General features: G+C 40.0%; 1 protein-coding gene across 3 annotated transcripts in view; it reads right to left on the bottom strand.

The window, feature by feature from the left end:
* The window catches only part of arhgap21a (Rho GTPase activating protein 21a), a 193,651-nt gene that overhangs the window by 121,686 nt on the left and 57,883 nt on the right, over nucleotides 1-14,082 (bottom strand). The window lies entirely within an intron of this gene.

The raw sequence follows: 14,082 nt of genomic DNA, 5'->3' as shown, positions 1-14,082 counted from the left end.
AGTGGTTTTGAACAGTTTCCTATGTATTCTGTAGATTATCTCCATTCCAATTGATGATCTGCTGGGAGTCTGATGCAGTATTGCAACAAGGAAAATGGAGGAGAGAGTTAGTGCAATGCTTTGTTTAATCCCAATTTTCTTCACCAAGATAGGATTGTGGTGATTCCACTGGTGAGGATCATGGAGCACAGGATAATGATAAACTTCTGAGGACAGCCAAATGTGAGGATCATTACTGTACACAATATGTAAATGAAGTGAAGTTGGGAAGAGAAATAATGTCAAATTTGCAGTTATTAATTCTTTTGAGGGGAGGGGGTGTCAAAGCGTAGGGGAAAGATGACAAAGTAATTCAGATAAACTGGGAAAGTAGGCTTATGGTATCTAATGTTAACAAATGCATGGTAATTTGGGGGAGGGGGGAGGAAAGGGATAAAAAGATTAAATATGAACTAGATGCATCGTGGGTAAACTTCAGCAGGAATAAAAGACGCCACCGGCACGAGAAGCCTTAGAATTTTGCCCAATATTTCATTTTGATGACCGGTTGTCAGAATTGACACACTTGATTACCTGCTCTGAAGGGGAGTCATACGGATTCCTAACCTACACATCCCTGGGCAATAAGGACATTAAGGGGCAATTTAGCATGACCAATCCATCTGACCTGCACATCCTTGGACTGTGGGAGGAAACTGGTGCACCCAGAGGAAACCCATGTAGATATAGACAGAATGTGCAAACTCCACACAGTCACCCAAGGTTGGAATCAAACCCGGGTTCCTGGCACTATGGGGAAGTACTAACCACTGTGCCACCATGCTACCTAATAGCACTTCAAATAGTAATTAATTGGTTGTAAAACACTTTGACACAAGTTCTGCCTGGGGCAGGGCACTCTATAAATCAAGTTCTCTCTGAACAATTGAAAAATTAGCCTACTTTGATGTGCCACCCTGCTCCAAATGACATTCTTTCATTGAAATCACAATTATATAATCCAAAATAAACATGCCTTGCTCGAATATGTGCGAGGGTAAAGGGGTCATGTGCTCAATGACTTCCAGAATGATTACTGAAGTCAGATACCAGAGAAAGACAGGAAACCATAATCAGTAATTAAACACAGAAATGCATCTGAAGACAGAATATATGCTGCATGATTTCATTTCTGGCCTACTAAAGATTCTGATGCGGCATTAAAACAGACAGGGTTTATCACAATATTAAATTCCAGGACATTATTTATATATGAAATATATTTAGCACAAACCATTGGTTTAAAAGTATTATAAAGTACTAGTATGATCCATTTTGCTTTTATATATTATTCCTCTATAAATCCGAAATTAACACCGATGTTTTTTAACCACAGTAACTTTCCCCACTATCTTTAAGGATTTGTGTATGTGGACATTTAGGTCTCTCTGTTCATTGACACTTATCTATGCCATTTATTCTATATTGTGTTTCTACATCAGTCCTCTTGAAGTACATCATTTCATACTTCTCTTCCGTCAGGTTTCTGCCCATTTCGTCATTCTATCTTCTTCATTATCTGCTACTTTGCCAAGTTTTGCAACATTTGCAAAATTTATAATGCTGCTCCCTAGACCAAAGTCTAGATTGTTTATAGAAATTAATAAAGACCAATTGACCTAAAACGGGCCACTGTGGATCATTATTGCAAATCACCTCAGTCTGAAAAACATCCGCCCACCAGCCTCTACTTCCTGTCACTCAGCCAGTTTCATGTCCATACTATCACTTTCCCCTTAATTCAATGGGCTTTCATCTTCTCAACAAGCCTCCTTGCTTTCAAATGCTTTCCAAAGTCCACATATATATCAACTCCTCAACTCTCTCTATTATCTCAAAGAGTTCTACCTAGCTAGTCAGATACTTAACCTGTCCATATCGCTTTCCAATCACTGTCCTCCCCACAGCTGATCTTTCCACCTATATGTTATTCTCTTCATCTAAGTCATTAATATAGATGTAAATAGCTGAGGCCCGAGAACTGACCCTTGCAGCATTCCACTAGTCACCGTTTGTCAAGTTGAAAATGCACTGTTATGCCCTTTCTCTGCCTCCTGTCCAGTAAACAATCTTCTATCCATGCTAATATATTACCCCAAACTCTATGAACCCTGGTCTTGCCTATTAACCTTCTGTGTGGCATCTTACTGGAAGTCTTTTGGAAATTCAGACATAGTAATGACTCCTACTGTTTATTTACCCTGCCACCAGTTACATGTTCAAAAAGTGAATAAACCAAATAAACTTAACAGAATTTCCCAACAGTTGTTCTAAACATACTGTATTTTCAATGTATTGCTAATATTGCCTTAATAATAGATTTCAGCATTTTTCCAGGGACAGATGTTAGACTAACTAGCCTGTAGTCCCCCATTTTCTCCCTCCCTCCTTTCTCGAAAAGCGCTGCAACATTTGTCAACTTCCAATCCGATGGGACTGCCCCAAATCGAAAAAAATTTGCAAAATCATAGCTAGCACATCTATTTCCTTTGCACCTGTCTCATTTAGAATAGTAGGGTGCTGGCTCTCTGATCCCAGGGATTTATCTCATTTCAATCCTTGGAGTTTCTCCAATACCTTTTCTTTGCTGATATTAACTTCCTCACTGTCTATTTTTGGCATGAAACTGGTGTCCTCTTCAGATACAAAATATTTATTCATTATTTCCGCCATTTCCTCATTCCCCATGATAACGTCTCCAGCCTCTGCTTCTAAGGGACCAACGTTTAATTTAACTACCCTTCCTTTTATGTACAGTTCTTATGATCTGTTTTTTATATTTCTGGATAGTGTACTCATTCTATTTTTCCCCTTTTAAACAACTTTTTGGTGACCCTTCAATAGTTTTGAACAAGCTCCCAATCCTCAGGTGTCCTACTTTTCTTTGCAACATGACAAAGTATCCTTAGCTACCTGAGTGAGCCACAAATGGGTCTTTTGCGCTGAGGGTTTTAGTACAGAATGTATTTTTGTTGAACATCCTGAATTGTTTCTTTAAACGTTTCCCACTGTTAACTTACCTCTACTTCTTTGTCTATTTACTTAAATTAACTGTAGCCAGTTTTCAGCTCACACCTATGAAATTGGCTGTGTTTATGATTGAACTTAACATGGAATCAATGGTATTATAATCATTATTTCCTCTGCCTCTACCTGATGGGCTCAACCTCTTATAAAATATTTGGAAGTTGAATTTAATGTTCACTGTTAATTTCTCATAACCTCTCTTTGCCTCCCATTGCAACATTTTCCAAATTCCTTTTGTACCTTCCATGACTTTCCTGGTTATTGACCAAATGGGGAATGTTATTTAAAAAGGATTAAAGTGGATAGGCAGCAGCAAACAATTCAAAGAGCACATCGATGAACTGCAACAATTGTTCATTCCTGTCTAGTGCAAAAATAAAACGGGAAAGGTGGCCAAACCATTGCTTAGAAGAAAAATTAGAGATAAAATTAGATCCAAGGAAGACACATACAAATTGGCTGAGGAAAGAAAACAGCAGACCTGAGGATTAGGAGCAATTCAGAATTCAGCAAAGAAGGACGTTGGGATTGATTAAGAAGGGAGAAAATTTAAGACAGAGAACTTGTGAGGAACATAAAAACTGACTGTAAAATTTCTATAGATATGCGAAGAGAAATAGATTGGTGAAGACAAATGTAGGTCCCTGACAGTCAGAAACAGGGGAATTAGAATGGGAAACAAAGAAAGGGCTGACCGAGTAAATACATACTTTGGTTCTGTCTTCACAAAGGAGGACACCAACGTACCAGAAATGTTGGGTAACACAGGGTTTAGCGAGAGGGAGGAACTGAAGGAAGTCAGTATTAGTAGGGAAATGCTGTTGGGGAAATTGATGGGATTAAAGGCTGCTAAATACCCAGTGTCTGATAAATCTACATCCCAGAGTACTAAAGGAAGTGGGCCTATAAACAGTGGATGTATTGGTGGCTATCTTCCAAGATTCTATGTTTCTATGTTCTATTCCAAAGACTGGAACACTTCCTAGCTAAAGTAACCTCTCTAATTAAAAAGGGAGATAGAATACAGGGAATTATAGACCAGTCAACCTAATGTTAGTAGTGGGGAAACGTTCATTATAAAAGATTTAATGGCAGAGCACTTAGATGAAGAGTGGCAGGATCAGACAGAATCAGCACATATGAAAGGGAAATCATGTTTACAATCGTAGAATTTTACAGCACAGGTGGTGGTCATTTGGCCCATTGTGTCTGCACTGCTCCCGAAAGAGCTATCCAGCTAGTCTTATTCTCCAGTCCCATCTCCGTAGCACTCTAAATTCACTACTTTCAAATATGTATCCAGCTCTCTTTTGAAACCTCCAATAGAATCTGTCTCCACCAATCTGCCTGACATTCCAAATCCCAACAATTCTCTTGAGTAAAGAAGTTTCCCCTCATCTCACTCCTAGCTCACTTGCTGCCCATCTTGAAATTGTGACCGACATACCTACTCGTGGAAACAGAATATCCTCCTTTTCCCTGTCAAAACTGTTCATAATTCTGCACACCTCAATAAGGTCACCTCTTAATTTTCTCTGCTCCAAGGAGAATAAGCACAATTATTCTAATCTTTCCTTGTATCTAAATTCTTCATTCCTGTTATCATTCTAGTAAATCTCCTCTGCACTCTCTCTGGGGCTTTAACATCCTTCTTTCAATAAACTGCCCAGAACTGAATACAATACTCCAAATGTGGTCTGACCAATGATTTGTAGAGGTTTGACATCGCTTCCTTGGTTTTATATGCCTCCATTTATAAATCCAAGCCTTCTTAACAACTGTTTCAACTTGCCTGACCACCTTCAGAGAATTACGCACTTGAACCCCGAGATCCCTCTGCTCCTGTACTCCCCTCAAAGTTGTACCATTGAGCCTATATCGTCTCCCCATATTTCTAGCACTAAAATGCATTACCTTACATTTTGCTGCCAGGTGTCTGCCCATTTCGCCAACTTGTCAATGTCCCTCTGAAGTCGCTCAGTGTCATCCTCACAATTCTCCCCGAGTGTCATCTGCAAATTTAGAGATTTTGCCCCCAACACACATCTCTAAATCGTTTATATAAGTCAGAAAAAGCAAGGGTCCCAATACTGATCCCTGGGGAACACCACTTTCAACTCACCTCCAGTCTGAGAAATGCCCATCTATACCTACCATCTGTTTCCTATCTCTTGGCCAACTTCGAATTCATGCTGCCAAGGACCCATCAATCCTAAACATTTCTAATTTGCTAACCAACCTGCCATGTGGCACTGTATCAAATGTTTGACAAATCTACTGGAATAGTGGATACCACTGGGAACAGTGCTAGATGCCCAGATTGTCACAATATATAGTAATGATTTAATTGAGGGAACTAAATGTAATATCTCCAAATTTGTAGATGACACAAAGCTGAGTGGGACGGTGAACCATGAGGAGGGTGCAGAGCTGTTTCAGTGTGATTGTGAATATATCCAACTTTATCCCTTCAAAGGAATATGTCCAGCTTGCACAAGAACACTTTTTACTGAAGTAAAGTTTATTAGTATCACAAGTAGGCTTACATTAACAGTGCAACACAGTTACTGTGAAAATCCCCTAGTTGCCACACTCCGGCACCTGTTTGGGTACACAGAGGGAGGATTGAGCATGGCCAATGCAGTCTTTCGGACTGTGGAGGGAAATTGGAGCACCCAGAGGAAACCCATGCAATCACAAGGAGAATGTGCAGACTCCACACAGTGACCCAAGCCAAGAATCAAACCCAGGTCCCTGGCGCTGAGAGACAGCAGTGCTAACCACTGTGAAACCATGCTGCCTCCAATATTCTGTTGCTATTTCACCTGGCAATCATTACTAATTTATCTATTCTAAGTCCCTTCACTGAAATTAGCTCTTCCACAGTTGAACATTTTTACTACTGATATTTTCTGGCCTCTTTCCATAATTACTCTAAACTGCTCGATGATCTCCAACTGCAACATACTTCACCTGCTCCATACTCCACCTGCTCCAATTCATTTCAAAGAACTAGGCCCAACACTGCTGCTTTCCCTTTTGGGCTGGAAATCAAAAAAAGTTCTTCCTCTCCTTCCCTGCTCATATTACTGTTTATACTGAAATATTAGGGTAATCAAAGTTGAGTAATGCTGAAAATGCTGTTGTCGAAGCTTTGTCCACTTGCCAACCAATCAGCACCCTCTTCTCGTGAAGAACAAATGTTGTCCCTTGACATTCTATTTTCTTGCGAATTGTCCGGGTGTGTACAAGACAAGAAACTTTAACACCACGTCCTTTTTCAGCAATTCTCAAGATCTGTAAAAAGTCTTCTAACATTACTCTTCAAATCTGCCAAATGATCATGTTCACACTTTTTGGAATTCCATATGAAAAACAGCAGTGCAACAGCTCTTCCTTTGTGCCTCAATTAATGCTAAATATATTCAATCCTGGGACAATCTCGTTTGTCCTTTCTATTTAAAACTTTAATATTAATACAGCCTTACTCTTTCTTTCTGTAGCATTCCTTCATACTTGGCAACCTGAAATATTAACTCATTCCTGGTATTGTGTCATAATTGTGCCATAATTGTGACACAATTGTGTCATAATCCCATGTGGCAACTTTTGCCTGCAGCTCACAAATCTCATTAGTTAATAATCTCCTTTGGCTCGTTAACACTGCTCCTCTTCTATGTTAATTCAAATTCATCGAGAAAACATACAGAAGTCACTAGTAAAGTTAGAGCCTACAACACAATTAACTCGCTTCACCTATGCATGACTGCTTTTATAAGATATTGCACACACTAGAATATACAAAAAAACCACTCAGGTCAAATCACTACCAAGATCATGGAAAATAAATGCAAATGTAGTGGGAAGTTGTAGAGAAATCTGGAAACAGCTCAGAAATTGTCTTAGAAAGTAGGAAGTACTTAGGTGCATGTTGCTCAGAATGCAATGACACAGGAATTGCTTTGAGATCCCTAATACAAATTTCAAACCCAATGGAAACTGATAACATTTCTGTATAATGGGGTGGGAGAAGGGACACTAATCAAATTTGAGACACCTAAAAAGATTCCCAGGTCAGTCAGGCAGAATATTCAAGTAATGGATTTCTGAGCAGAGCTACAACACAAGACTACAGACAGAGTTAAATGATCCCATAAACAGTGGATCAGATCAAAGCACAGCAGTCTTAAATTTGTGTCAATTTAAGGTGATTGGCAAAAGAGACAACAGCATGAGAAAAAACACTGCGAGCTTTTAAGACCTGGAATGCATGACCCAAGAATTCAATCGTGGCTTTCAAGAGAGACTTGGACCATTATCTGAAAAGGAAATATTTAAAAGGCTGTAGGGAAAAGACAGGAGCTGGCATTTGCTCCTACAGAATGCCAGCACAGATACAACAGAGGAAATTACCTCCTTCTGTGCTGTAACCATTCTATGATTCCTGAGTCCTAGGTGCTAGTCTTTTAGCCAGTTCAATTCACTCCATGTTATATCAAGAAACAGTTGAAGGCACTGGATACAGCCAAGGCTTTGGGTCCGGACCATATCACAGCTGCAGTGAAGACTTGTGCTCCAGAACTAGCTGTGCCTATAGCCAAAAACTGTCATGATGTGGAGATGCCGGCGTTGGACTGGGGTAAACACAGTAAGAAGTTTAACAACACCAGGTTAAAGTCCAACAGGTTTATTTGGTAGCAAAAGCTGTTGGACTTTAACCTGGTGTTGTTAAACTTCTTACTGCCAAGAACTGTTCCAGTATAGCCACAACATTGCATCTATCCAATGATTCCAGGCATTTCCTATCCACAAAATAAAACAGGAAAAATCCAATCTGGCCAATTGCCATGCCATCAACTTACTCGCGGTCAGCAGCAAAATAATGGAGGGTGTTGAAGGCAATGTTATCAAGCAATTATTGTCAGTAACTGGCTCACCCCGTACAGGTTTCAACTCAAAGCTCATTACAGCCTTGGTCCAAACATGGACAGAAGAGCTGAATTTCAGAATTGAGGCAAGAGCATCTGATGACATGAAGGCAGCATCGGACCGGGTGTAGCATTGAGTGCTAGTAAAATTGAAATCAAGAGCAAAACTCACCAGTGACTGGATTCATACTTAGAGCAAAGGAAGATAGTTGTGATGTAGGAGGCCAATGTTCTCAGGCACAAGACAGCACTGCTGCAGATCATCAGTGTCCTAGCACCAAAATATCCTCAGCTGCTTCATTGATTACCTTCTCTCCATCACAGTCAGAAGTGGGAATGCTCAATGATTTCACAGCATTCAGTACCATTCACAATTCCTCAGATAATCAAGCACTCTGTGCCCAGATGCAGCAAAACCTGGACAAACAGACTTGAGCTGTTAAATGGCATTGAGCTGATAAGTGGCAAATTGCATATGCGCCACAAGTGCCAGACAACCAGCACAATGAAAGCAGTGACTTGGGAGCTGGGATAGGGTGTTCTGTATTTGAGATCAATATTTGCTTTGTTCAGATTACAGTGCTGGAATCACCAGATTTCTTTTTATTTGGAGCAACAATGGGGATTATTTTTGATATTTTTAAATGGGTTGCCTGAACAGTCCTCTAGATTCTGCAGGGGCGGCACGCTGGCACAGTGGTTAGCACTGCTGCATCACAGCACCACGGACCCAGGTTCAATGCTGGCCTTGGGCGACTGTATGCGGAGTTTTCCCCATTTCTGCGTGGATTTCCTCCGGGTGCTCCAGTTTCCTCCCACACTCCAAAGATGTGTAGGTTAGGTGGGTTAGGCATGGTAAATGCGTGGGGTTACAGGGATAGGGCGAGGGAATGGGTGGGATGCTCTTTCGGAAAGTTGGTGCAGACTCTGTGGGCCAAATGGCCTCTTTCTGCACTGTAAGGTTCCATGGGGTGGCACGGTAGCACAGTGGTTAGCACTGCTGCTTCACACCTCCAGGGACCTGGGTTCGATTCCCGGCTTGGGTCACTGTCTGTGTGGAGTTTGCACATTCTCCTCGTGTCTGCTTGGGTTTCCTTCGGGTGCTCCGGTTTCCTCCCACAGTCCAAAGATGTGCGGGTTAGGTTGATTGGCCATGCTAAAATTGCCATTAGTGTCCTGGAATGCGTAGGTTAGAGGGATTAGTGGGTAAACATATAGGGATTTGGGGGTAGGGCCTGGGTGGGATTGTGGTCGGTGCAGACTCGATGGGCCGAATGGCCTCTTTCTGTGCTGTAGGGTTTCTAAGATTTCTAAGATGATATCCAATGAGAGAGTCCATTTCAAATAAATGGCCATCATCGAAAATCATATCAACATCCTTGGGATTATCATTGACAGGAAATTCTACAAGACCATCCATAAAAAGCGCTGCAACAAGATTGGGTCAGAAGCTGATTATTCTGTGGCAAGTAACTCACATCCTGGCACAGCCATCACCCCCATCCCCACTTTGCTCCCACCTCAAATCTTTCCATCTTTCATAAGACACAACCATGGTGAAATAACTCTCTAAGAAGTTTAACAACACCCAGGTTAAAGGGTTGGACTTTAACCTGGTGTTGTTAAACTTCTTACTGTGTTTACCCCAGTCCAACGCCAGCATCTCCACATCAGAAATAACTCTCCACAGGCCTGATCAGCACAGCTTAAATATCATTCAAAAAGCTCAACACCTTAAACCTTCACTCCCACCCATACCATCCACAAGATGCAGTGCATTAACTTGCCAGGGCTTTGACAGCAGCTCAACACCTGGAATGGCATGCAGGAACATAACTATCTCAAAGTTACTGGCCAACCTGGCATATACTCAAAATCTTTGCACTCCCACCTAATGTCACTATGGATTCACATACTGAAGCAATTAGAATGGCGACTCATCACCTTCTCAATTAGGAATAGACAATAAATTTTGACCTTCTCCATGCGCCCACGTCCAATTAATTAATAAAATCAATTTTTTTTTAAAGTTATGGCTGGATTTGCCTTCATTCTGTGATGATACTGTGCTATTAATATATTATATACTTAAGGAGATTTAAGTTGAAGTGTTTTGTGACATGCAGTCAGTTTGCCTGGTAGAAATACAGCAGAGTTTGGAAAGCAGGATAATTAATTACTCCTCTTAGCCATGTGTTTACTTCGCAGAAAGCTTAATGAGCTTTTGTTTACCAAAGAAGAGGATCACTGGGGTGTTTTCTTGATTAAAGTAATGAAAAGGGGAGTTAGGCATACAGGGGCAGAGTCTTGTGATATTAGAAATGGGACAAGCTAGGCTTGTTGCAGAAAAGCAGTTTCATTTTCACTTAAAAAACAGCAGTTGCTGCCTGGAGCTGGTAAAAAGAGGTGGTTTTCTTTCTAGAAGCTTTTTGAAAGCTCCAGGGCCGTTATCCAAGACACAGCAAGTATATCTGTGTTGGCTAACTATTTTGAAAGTGGGGTTTAAGATAAATATTGCATAGTTAGGACGGAATAGTAATAAGTTGGATGTTGAGTTTATTTCTTTTCATGTTTAAAGATTGTTCAACGGTTAAGAGTTAAACTGTTTAATTTTATAAGAGGTATATTTAAAGTGTGTTATGAATAAAACTTGTTTGATAAAATAATTGTCAGTGGAATCATTCCTGAGGTGAAGCATCCTTGCATGCCAAAATAGAAAAATTGTTGGGGTCTGATTTGGCTTGATAAAATACCTTGGGGTTTTTGATATGGCACCCTAACAACTATTTCAGGCAGTATATTACAGATTGTTATCAACCGAGTTTAAAAAAACACATCCCTTTTGGTTCTTTTGATAATCTTTAAAATCAATGCCCTCTGGATATTCACCCATCCATCAATGGAAACAGTTTCTCCTTATTTACATTATCAAAAGTCCTCATAAGTCTGAACATCTATTAAAGGTCCCCCTAACCTACTCTGTTCAAATTAGATCAATCCCAGCTTCTCTGGTCTCTCATCCCAGGAATCATTCCTATAACCTCTTCTATAGTGTGTCTCCAATGTACGATTGCCAAATGGGATACAATATTCAAGTTGATGCTGAACCAGTGATTTATTAACTCAACTCTGATTCTTTTGTACTCTTATTTATAAAACTGAGGATAACAGCTTTATCAACTTACCATCTTCAGAGATTTGTGTAGTGAATGCCACATTCTTCCTCCTCTCACTTCGCCATATTAATCTAATCTGTTCATGTCTGTCATTTCACTAGTCTATGCCCATTTCAATATTTCAACAATTAAAAGAACTTTAAAGCAATTTATCACAATCATTGCTCCTGCTGAGCTGTGTGTCTGCATGGCTGCATAGCAGCCTGGAAGGTACTGTGCCGACATTGTTCTGGGTTGAATGCTGTGCAAGAAAGTTTAAGGTATTGTATCACACATTGAAAAGAAAAAAAAACTAGCCAAGCACAGTTTTCTTTTTATACAGGAAACATGGTCACAATGGAAATAATTTCCAATTCATTTGAATTGCTCAGGAATGCAGCTCACATAAAAACAGGCATTTAAAAATTTGTCATACATGTTCCACAGCAGAATAAAAATGATCACATAAATAAGTGTCAATATTTTACAAAGAAAAATGCCCTTGGATGAATAACTCCCTCCCTATCCCCCACTGCACATGCCAGCAACATTTTATGGGGAGTGTGCACACAATCTGTTAACTAATCCTGAGCTCATGACTGAACAAAGGTGACGTGGTTGTTTCAGAAAAATAGGGTTCAAATAATTTAACAGCTTTAAAGATTCAGACAAATTACACATTCGTAATAGCCGTATTTACAACATAAACATTAACTAGCTCCCTTAAGGAAACCTAGGCCCTTTTTCATCAAAAATTCAATGAGTCAGAATATATAATCATGAAATATCACAATTTCGACAGTTTAAACTCTTGTACTACATATACTCAAATAGAATAATAGTGAATAAATACAGAGAAGAGTAAATAAAGTTAATAGCAATGTCATGCTGGGATGTCCTTTATAATATTTTACTTTTTAAACACAAAGCCAGTGCAGTTGTTACTACTTTCCAAAATAAGAAAACATTTTGGAATGCATTCTTAAAGCAGGTGCTTAATAGTTTGTGGTTAAAATGTGCACTGCAACATAGCTGCATTAAGTCGATGCAGAATATTGCAGCTCTATGTGAAACGCCTCCTCACCATCTCTAAACAAACATTTTCTATACAGAAGTCGATGGCACTAAACAAAAAAGACTAACAAACCTGAATGTTCCAGCCACAATATAGACTACAAATCAAACTCCAGTTGTGGTTGATCACACAGTCAAATACACTGAACTGGGCCATGTCAGTTCTTGTTGCAGTCTGCGTCGCTGCTTTCGTCTCTGCACCAGAGCTCGTACAGTGATGAGATTCTTTGAGGCTTTCTCCCACCCATCTGCTGGTCCAGTACATCAGCTCAGCACTACCCGCAACTCCAGGAAATAAATTAGCGGTGAACTGATGTATTGAACCAAAATGTCAAGTACCCAGATACAAAAGTCAGAAACCTTACTCTTCAGTGTGACACCAAATCAGTACATCTCATTGAAATAACGATTAGAGGAAGATATTAAGTCGATATGTCATTACCTCACACCAAATACACAAAAGCCTACTTAGCCAAGCATTTAAATAAATTCTACCAGCTTCCAAAGATAATGCGTGCCATTTATACCTTGAATAATAAACTTAATAAGATTTTTTAAAACTTGAAAAAAATATTTAAGGAATAGAAACATTGAAACATCGGAGCAGGAGGCGGCCATTTGGCCCTTCAAGCCTGCTTCGTCATTCATTACAATCATGGCTGATCGTCCAGCTCAATTGAATAATCCTGCTTTTTCCCCATAACCTTTGATCCCATTTGCCCCAAGTGCTATATCCAGCTGCCTCTTGAATACATTCAATGTTTTGACATTAACTACTTCCTGTGGTAATGAATTCCACAGGCTCACCACTCTTTGGGTGAAGAAAGGTCTCCTCACCTTCGTCCTAAATGGTCTACCCTGAATCCTCAGACTGTGATCCCTGATTCTCGACTCCCCCACCTTCGGGAATATCCTCCCTGCATCTATCCTTCCTAGTCCTGTTAGAATTTTATAAGTCTCAATGAGATCCCCAGTCATGCGTCTGAACTCCAACAAAAACAATCCTAACCTAGTCAATCTCTCCTCATACATGAGTCCCGCCATCCCCGAAATCAGTCTGGTAAACCTTCGCTGCATTCCCTCAAGAGCAAGAACATCCTTCCTCAGAAAAGGAGACCAAAACTGCACACAATACTCTAGGTGTGGCCTCACCAAGGCCCTGCATAATTGCAATCTTTCAAAGTGCCCCATATAAAAATAAACAACCAGAAAACATAATTAAATTAATATGGATTAAAAAGGAGGATACAGTTAGGCACTTAGAAAATCTCAAAGCAATGAAGCAGAGTCAACATGGTTTTGTAAAAGCGAAATCACATTTTACAACTTTACCAGCATTCTTCGAGGGAGTAACAACTAATGTAGTTAAAGAGGAATCTGTGTGAAAGTGCTGCAACTAAATTTCCAAAAGGCATTCAACCAGGTGCCACACAAAATAAGAGCTCGTGGTGCAGGTGGTAACATATTGGCATGGACAGAGAATTGGTTAGCTAACTGGAAACAGAAAATAGGTATAAATTGATCATTTTCAGGTTGACAAGATGTAATGAGTGGAGTGCCACAGGGGTCAGTGTTACAATTTATATCAATGACTTGGATGAAAAGACCATTGTTCATAAAACAAGGCCAGGTAGGAAAGTAAGTTGTGAAGTGGCCATAAGAAGTCTGAAAAGGAACATAGATAGGTTAAGTAAGTGAGCAAAAAAGCAGAATATTATTTAAAGTTAAAGTTTATTTATTAGTCACAAGTAAGGCTTACTTTACACTGCAATAAGGTTACAATGAAATTCCCCTAGTCGCCACAATCTGGCGCCTGTTCGGGTAAATGCACCTAACCAGCACATCTTTCAGACTGTGGG

This window comes from Mustelus asterias, chromosome 2 (assembly GCF_964213995.1).
Source record: "Mustelus asterias chromosome 2, sMusAst1.hap1.1, whole genome shotgun sequence".
Classification (NCBI taxonomy): Eukaryota; Metazoa; Chordata; class Chondrichthyes; order Carcharhiniformes; family Triakidae; genus Mustelus; species Mustelus asterias.
The sequence above is the reverse complement of the archived record's forward strand: the minus strand, read 5'-3'. Positions and strand labels throughout refer to the sequence as shown.